The sequence below is a fragment of the Chiloscyllium plagiosum genome, unplaced genomic scaffold, assembly GCF_037043375.1.
Source record: "Chiloscyllium plagiosum isolate Xiang-an unplaced genomic scaffold, Cpla_swu_hap1 HiC_scaffold_15, whole genome shotgun sequence".
Taxonomy (NCBI): domain Eukaryota; kingdom Metazoa; phylum Chordata; class Chondrichthyes; order Orectolobiformes; family Hemiscylliidae; genus Chiloscyllium; species Chiloscyllium plagiosum.
In genome coordinates this window covers 19,807,565-19,816,269 of record NW_028270153.1, presented here as the reverse complement: position 1 = coordinate 19,816,269, position 8,705 = coordinate 19,807,565, and the positions used below count along the sequence as shown (strand labels likewise).

The 8,705-nt window shown below is 39.4% G+C and overlaps 1 protein-coding gene and 1 long non-coding RNA gene across 10 annotated transcripts in view; one reads left to right on the top strand and one right to left on the bottom strand.

The window, feature by feature from the left end:
• Positions 1–1,189: 1,189 nt before the first annotated feature.
• Positions 1,190–5,424, bottom strand: LOC148147623 (uncharacterized). Of its 2 annotated transcripts, none has more exons than XR_015759526.1 (2): positions 5,278–5,424; positions 1,190–1,406 (listed from the first exon to the last, which is right to left on the bottom strand). It is a non-coding gene; the product is annotated as an uncharacterized LOC148147623 (long non-coding RNA). The 2 variants fall into 2 exon arrangements; XR_015759527.1 differs by lacking the exon at positions 5,278–5,424 and adding an exon at positions 4,659–5,165.
• The window catches only part of LOC122560234 (nuclear receptor coactivator 3-like), a 264,759-nt gene continuing 261,012 nt past the window's right edge, over positions 4,959–8,705 (top strand). For 4 of the 8 annotated variants that reach the window (XM_087994788.1, XM_087994779.1, XM_087994783.1 and 1 more), the window contains exon 1: positions 4,959–5,050. The gene's annotated coding sequence lies outside the window, so the exon portion shown is untranslated. Of the gene's footprint in view, positions 5,051–7,164; positions 7,461–7,568; positions 7,589–8,705 lie in introns of those variants that run through there. The other 4 variants (XM_087994782.1, XM_087994781.1, XM_087994784.1 and 1 more) reach the window with 3 other exon arrangements.

Here is an 8,705-nt window from a genome sequence, read left to right as displayed (position 1 = left end):
TAACTGCACGTTAGAGCTGTGAAGTGAGAAGTACGGTTTCCAGCTCATGGTGATTGTAAAAAATGCTTAACAATTCATAACTTGGAACATGCAACCCAGTGGAAAGTTTCTATTAAAAAAGAGGAACATTATTTTCACGCTGCAGAAAAGAAAAGCTTAAAATCATTATCGATGTGAACTCTTACAGTCGGCGACGAAAGTTCAGTTTTACAGTCCAGCCTCAAATCTTCTCCTCCGAGCATTGTAAAGCTTCGGGTGGTAAAGGAATCTATTCATGGATGCTTAGGTAACCCATACTGCTCAGCGACCAGGAAACTGCTCTATAATCAGGCCTTTACCTTTTCACTTGTGCGGGACGGTTAAACTGAGGCTCCGTTTTCAATAAGGTTGCTTCTAAACCCACAAAACAATGCATCATCTAACCAAAACAAATAAGCAAAATTTACGTTTCACTTGCCGAGTGGTAACTGCATCCTTTCTTGCAACCTACCCTCCTACAATCCAAGAGTTTAAGAATCCAAACTTTCCCCTGCAGCCTATCATCTTTCTATTAATATTTTTCAGTGTGTATAAACTTAACATATTTATGTTATCTTTCCCCAATATACCGTTCCACGACTTAAAGTAATTTCTTGCTGATGGTGCATAGGAATCCGTAAATCCTCTGCAGAGTGGCTTGTCCCGCCCTGACTTATCTGTATATTAGTTTAAATATGAATTACTTTTTTTATTTCCATGCCGGGGAAGACGGATCGCGGGGGAAACCCAAGTCTTTCCATAGGCCTACCAAAAATGCAGACTGGAGATAAAAGTCCCAGAATGAAAGATACGTAATCAAATAAATGCATTTGATATTTTAAAAACCGTTCTAATGCAGCAGAGGGCGTGTGTGCGCGCAGTTTCAATCCTGGGTCAATGACCTCCTGTCGCCCATTCTTTCACCAGTCAATTTGTATCACTGGAATTAAAACACTGATCTGTGCAGTTGACACACACTTGTGGACGTACCGCTAACACGTCAGTAAATGCTCTGGCCACGGCCCGGACCCCTCCCCAAATGCTCCAGACACCGCCGCCCAGATTCCTCCAGAGACCAATGCGTATTTTTCTAGACACTGCGTGCACACACAATCATTCTTCCAATTACAGGGTTTAAAATGGACAATAGGAAATCACCACAACAAAATAATTAGTGCAAAAAGCCTCTTAACATCTGTACTTTATTGTCAATTGCAAATAATAGATTCGATGTAGCTTTAACACCACTTGTAATCTCAAGGTCATTTTTAAAAATACTCACAAAGGGTTAAGCTTCCCGTCCAAGACAAACTTCTGGCATCCTTGCATCAAAAGTAAGCAGCACAAAATGCTGTATCATTGAAATGAATGCTGCTACAGATCAATGACTGGAAAATACAAAATATGTGGAACACATTTCCAAGAATTAAAATCCATTTTAATAACGCAATGACAAACTAAGCTCTTGAAATTGAGATAGAATAAAGAACTGCGAATGCTGGAAATCAATAAAAAACAAGAGTCTGAAGAAGGGTCAGTGGACCAGAAACGTTAACTCTGCTTCTCTCCATTGATAGGAAGTTTCTGCAATTTCCATTTCTGCTCGAGAAATTTAGACTTGGTTGGACAGGATATTGGTAAGGCCACTTTTTGAATGCTGTGTATAAGTCTGGTTGCCCTTCTATCGGAAGGATGTTGTTAAACTTTGAGGTGTAAGAAAGATTTACAAGGATGTTGTCGGGACTGGAGGGTTTGAGCTGTAGGGAGAGGCTGTATAGCCTCGGACTTTTATCTTTGGAGATCAGAGACTGAGAGGTGACCTTATACAGGTTTATATAATCATGAGGCATGGTTTGGAATGAGACTAGGGCAGATTGGGATGTCTGGTCGGTGTGGATGAGTTGGACCTAAGGGTATGTTTCATGCTGTATGATTCTCTGACTCTGCTAATGTGTTAAGTATGCAATGTCACTCAGATCTGAATTACTCAGATGGCTTGGATTTAAAGTAGTGCCAACCATTTAGCAATTGAAAATCCTTACAAGGCAAGTGGGAACAGTTCTGTGAAAACTAGGTTAAAGCTGAAAATATGCCTGCTCGCATTCCAAAATCACTACCTGAAAGGGAGGGGAAATTGAGGTAGAGTAATCAAAGATGCAATCACAGTTCAGAATGAGAGAACAGGGAACAAAGTGAGAAAAAAGGGACAGTAGACCTCTTAGGAAAATAGAGAGGTCGATACCTGTTCTAAATTAGTGCCTGATTTAATAAGACCTGTTTCCATCAAATTAAACCAAATAATGTAGGTCTGGTGGCTTGGTGGGTAGCATCCCTGTCTCTAAGGAAGAAGTTTCATGTTTGTGCACTATCCATGAATTGTGGCTCAGGATCTCGTGTTCATCATGTGGCCAAGGTGGGTGAGAAGCAACTTGCAAAGCAGTCTAATGCATTGTTTCTTTACTCAGAGTAGTAAGGGCATGGAATGCACTGCCTGCAACAGGAGTAGAGTCACTAACTTTAAGAATATTTAAATGGTCATTGGACAAGCATATAGATAAAGAATGGAATAGTGTAGTTAGATGGGCTTCAGATTGGTTTCACAGGTCAGCACAACATCAAAGGCTGAAGGGCCTGTATGGCGCTATAATGTTCTATATCCATGGCAGGTGCTAAGAGCATAAAAGGTTCCTGGTCAACCACGCGATGGAAAGAACAGTGCAACTTCTACAATCACTAGCCATAGTTCCAGACTGCAGCATGAATGCAAAAATGCATGTGGTCAAACCAACTGAGATTCTGAGTGAATGATAACACACCATCCCATTTTCATGGTCAGTGGATACAGACATTAAATAAATGTTTAAACTTGTTGAGACTTTGTTTCATCTCACAAAATTTGACACTGGTGGCCTTCATTTTTCCTGGTGAATCTTAATTGTACTGTAATTCTATAGGACTGCTGCTCATTATACTTCACATTGTACAACTTCAATTATGCTAGTTTGCAACCTTCTTGCCACATTAGAAGTGAACCATCTGACATTTGTAGTATCAGCTCACCAACACAAATGTATGCTGCACATTTAATAATTGCATTTCTGTTACCATGGTGACATCAAAGGAACAGCTGGTGCTCTCATCAAGGTGATCTCTGTCTCAGATAGAGGGTTCTTTGATTTGGTATTACACTTAAGTTTAAGCTTCAGATGTTAGGTTGGTAAAGTTTAGACTTATGAGAAATACTCCAGTTAGTTTTGAGAAGTTAAGAGATCCTGGTGACTTACATATTCTTTGTATCAAATTAAGAAAGACCTTAGAAGAGGTTCAGATTTATATTTGTAGGATGCTTCATCAATATGGTTAGTATATGAAGTGGGATTTACTGGGTTTGTGCATTTTCCTAATTAATTCCTAAGGTTTTTTATTGTTAATACCAAAAATTATTGATATGGTAAATACAAAAATTATTACAGATGTTATTTAATTCACAATCCATCTAAAAAGGAGGACAAGCAATACCAGCATATTATGTTATAGATTGAACATCAAGAACATTAGCAGAATCAACAATAATTCACAACCATCTATTCAAAACCATAAAATATGGTAATGGAATCAACTTTCTAAATGATTTGTAGAAATATCATTTAGTGCTGAATTATGACAATATTGAATCATCTCACTAATTTATAGTAATCTTTGTTTGAAACTAATTTCTAAATCCGTGTTTTCTAGTCTTACAATTTTGTTTTATGTCAGACAACATTCCATTATAAAGCAATGTTAGAAAATCAATATGAAGGTTCTGATAATTACATATTGCCATTGTCTAGCTTCTCAAAGGATGGCCTATATCCATGCCTATACTATTACCAAACTTACTATTTTGTCAGAGAAAGTGAGGATTGCAGATGTTGGAGAGCCAAAGTAAAAAACAAACGTGATGCTGGAAAAGTACAACAGGTCATGCAGCATCCCAAGGAGCAGCAGAGTTGATGTTTTGGGCATAAGCCCTTCATCAGGGATTGCTATTTTGTATACAAGATGACCTGAGTATGAACAGTATCCCTGAATTTGTGTCTTGTAGAATTGATGCCACAGCTGTATGTATAAAGATTGTGTATTTATTCCCTTTATATAACTCTGCAGATAACATATGAGATTATCATGATTCTGTAAATCATTATTTCTTGGTTATTTTACATTGAACATTCTGTGTATCTTACTCTACATACACAATGTTCTTTTTGTACAAAACACCTAATATTGAATGCTGAATGTAGCAGTGAGCAGCAGCAGCCAGAATGCCAACTATCATTAAATTGAATGTCTAGCATACCTATTGTTATTGTCCTACCTCCATGTACAGAATATATATGTTCAATAATTTCCATTGAAATTACACAGTTCATTTCAATAAATCTATTGCACAAATGAGAGGGAAGGAATTTGAGATATGGGGGCAGACAGAAAAAGCTGTATGTGATTTAAACATGAATCTACAATTGTGGTAGATTCAAATGTTATCTCATAAGCAATTTTTAATTGAACTCACTGCACACTTTTCTATAGTTGTGCAGTGTAGAACTATTAAAATGTAATGAACTTTGCGATGGAACGTGTATACAAAAAAAACATACCTTGCCTTGTCTTGTCTTTATACAATGGTTAACTGTTGGTAATTTTAAATATTTATTGCAGATGTGCAGTTTTAATTTTTTCCTTGCAGGGAGATGCAGCAGACTTTGCAACCGACCAAAATTCTTCCTCTGTTGGTCACCGAACATCCATCCGACTTTCCCTCACTACCACCAACGACTGAGACCACCTGCGCACCTGAAGCGTCTCGGGTAGGCGGACTACAACTCCTAGGAGACACCTCGGCGAGCATGCGCAGTGAGGGGTCCCACCCTCCCTGGGAGTGTTCGAGATTTAAATAAACAAGGAGCAACATGGCGGCGCTTTTCCTCGGCTTATTTAGAGAAACGAAGGTCAGGATACTGGAATGTTCCTCCGAGTAACAGGCAGCGCGGTAAGTTGGTGCTGGAGCTGGGGCGTTTAGGTGAGGAGGAAGCGATTGTTTGGTTTCGTGGGTTTAAAAAAACGTTTTTTTTTTAAAATAAGAAAAAATAATTCTTCCACATCCCCCTCTCTTCATTCCCTTTGTGGAGAATCCTCTTCCCTCCCCCTATCCCCCGCCCTAGGGCCCGCCTTCAGCTCCGTCCCGGACTGAAGTTCACCTGAGAGCCTCAAACTAACCTGTCAATTTGGAGAAAGGTTGCGGCGTGCATTCCCTTTTCCCCGAGCTTCGTGAATGGGGCCATGTCGCCTCAACCCTTTTCCTTCTTTCCCACCACCACCATCCAGAGCGCGCGCACACACACGGGGGGGGAAAAAAAATCTTGTTTCGGGACAACTTAATGACTGAGGCCGAACTTAGGAGCTTCGGGCCCGCCCCCGTCTCGCAGCCATTGGCCCCCTCTGCCTCCCCGGTGCGCCCTCCCATGGGCCGAGACCCCTGTCAATCAACCTGTCGCTATAGCATCTCGAGCCTTGTCAACGTTAGTTTGAGCTGGGGATGGTGGTGCGGGGGCTGGTTATGTGTGTGTGTGTTACAGCAGCAAAGAAATGACTTATTCAAATCATGGGGTCAATTTTCTTTCGAAATGGTATTTAGTGATTTTTTTTGTTCCCAACGGCTTGTCCACTCTGTCAGTCCTTCTCTGCATGCCTATGGTATGCACTGAAATAAATGGTGGGGGTGGGGAGGAGTGCTGGAATTACTTCTCCATTAAATGTTTCACCATGAATTGAAACCCATTTCTGCATATATTAGCATGCCCGCGGTCTTATTGTTTAGTTTTTTTTTGAAAAAAACATGTTTGTTTAAATTGGTCACGATCGTGGTTCTGTGAGCGGCTAAGGACAGCTGTATTCTTGTCTTCATTTTTGTAGCATGTTCACTGCCAGTTTTTGTGGCCGTCCAATGCGCATTTAAAGTCCTATGTTAGCATAATCTATAGATGCGTGCTTTAAAGCTTTCATCTGCATTATTCCCTTTATGTCATAAATATGACTCGTTGGGTGCGATTCTAGTCGCTGACCGTCTTTATGCTAGAAATGATTATGCTTCAGGAGAGCTAGGAGAACGGCCGTAAATAAGGGGTGGTATTGGTTTTTGAAGGTAAAACTGTCCACATTTGCCCCTGTGTTTTTAGTAATTAGGCTTGTTCGATAGCGATTCGGGGCATTCATTCAATCCTAATCGTGATACTGTAAATGCTAACTATCCGTTATCTCATGTCCTATCTGAGATCAGGAATTGAACGTTAGGTGTTCCTAATCAATACAGTATAGCTGTCTTACCCACTGCAGAAAAAAGAAAATAGACGAGACGTTAAATACATTTCCGCCAATGGAGCGGCATAGGTTTTCAAATTAGCCTCCAGTATCTGAGGGATCCCAGGAAATCTCCAAGGTCATCCAATTTATGTATTTCACTTTGTTAGCATGACACTTCTATTTAACACTTGAAACTGTTTAATGTTTTTTTCCTTCGGGTAACTGACCGTGGCTTTAAGATATGTATGTCAACGTTTATGCGTGGTCTTCTACCCAGAAAAGTTTGAAGATCAGGGTTAAGATGCGAAATATTTTGTACCAGCCAAAGTGTATCCAAAATATAGTTGTCATTAAGGTTCGCTCAAATATTTTATTTTCTGTACTTTTGGAATTTTTATCGTGTAAACTGGTGAAAAATAAGTAAATTAATTTCTCTACCGCTGCAGTCCAATTGTACTTGCCGACAGAAAAAAATACACATGGTGCACGTATGCTTAAAACATATGCAATATAACTTGACCGCTATTTTTAGAAAATTTGCTCAGAAGGTCGCGAGTATGTATTATGTTGTTTGTACCTATGAATTAATTGCGTTGTTTGTTTATTGGCTTCGGTTGTAATTTCTAGCGGCTGTCGATTTATAGATACTATGGTATTTAAGTATGTTTTAAATCAGTGATTATACCTGCAGCTTGTACGTTAGAAGAGCGCAACGTTGTTTGTTGAGCAGGATAATTCAACGTGACAGTTCCTTGATAGCTTGCTTCTAATTGTAGATGTGCAAGCAGCGGTAGGATAGGTTCCTGAGTTGTCATCGGGTCTGGTGACAGCGTGCAGAGGGGCTTCTGCTATTGGCTTGTTTGCTGATAGCATTCGTAAGCCGCTATCATTGGTGTGTCTGTTGAGACCTTGTTGATAGACAGCCGCTAACGTACTGGTGGGTCTGACATCTACATCTTGTTTGGATGCCATTATTGGCAGGCCTGTTAGAGCCTGAAGCTACTTTCCAGAGAATATTAAGCTAAATGGTGTGCTCAGTATTTCTGTGAACAAAGATCTTTAAGATCTTCTCCCTGATTTGGTCATTTTTTTAAAAAAAGGTATTGAACTATTTTACACTTGGGGTCAAAAGCCTTTTTAGATGACGATGTGATTCGTGATGTCGTTCACGTGAACCAGTGCAATTTTTCTTGCTGTTTTCTTAACACTGAGAACAGGACAAAAAGAGGTAGGCAGGATAATGCGAGTTGACATTTAGATGAATACCCGATTAGATTTGATAGACTTAATGGAGACGCGTGAGAAGTATGTTTGTTGAGGAGTGCCGAAATTTCGAATGCAACCTTTTAACCTGTCCTTAATTAGAACCATGCTTTTTTTTCTGGCAGGGCACTTTCTGACTTTTCCAAAGCTGACATTAGAATAAATGAATTGCTGTAACATTTTTAACACTAGCGGCGGGTGGAACAATCATTTCCAAGTCAAGTGTTAGTTGTACATCTATTAAATGTCTGAACCAAACTATAAAACAATTTTACTACAATTTTGATACTTCCTAGGCTGGTACTGCAAATTGTCAGGGTGTGTTTCTTTTTAATGGTGGCTACTAAAACACTTTGAATGGAAAGAGCTCTGTCTGCAGCCGTCATAGTTCTGTTTTACTTCGGAACAGTTTTACCTATGTGTTTGGTTAAGGAAATAGTGATCAATTTTCCTATCCGTTCAGATTGTGTTGAAGACTTCGGATCAAACCTCCAACTGACTACAACTTACATACGGTTGTTACGTCAGTCTGAAACAGCCAAGGATGTCGTTATAGCAACACCACTAGATGACCTCGCGTAGTGCTCAGTTTGACTGCAGTTACTATCAGAAGCAGTTAGGCAGAGCTAGCTGGGTTACTGTACTGTATCTACAGCCACGTGGGTGCTCGAATTTTTTTCTGATAGGCTGTGTCCTGTTTTTGTAAATTTGTTTAAGTGTGTTCTATTTATAAGAGAGGATGATCACATCGATGAATATTGGCGGCGTCTTGTGGCTTGGCTTCAGAGCGCAGTTTGCAAACTAACAATATAGCATTAACCGGCATTTTTTTAATCAGAATATTTTCATTGCTTCATTATATCTATTTTAAAATTTTAAAAAATCATGGCACCTACGTCTGAATTACTAAGACATAATATTTGTCGTCTGACTTACTGAATATTGCTTTTATTTTCCATATGCACTTTGTAGTGTCCATGTTGAGACGAGTTTAATTTTATTTCAAAACAGTCAGATTCTAGTTTTAGAATGTTGTGAAATCTATATTTAGTATATATTAATATCAATGTTAATATTTCACT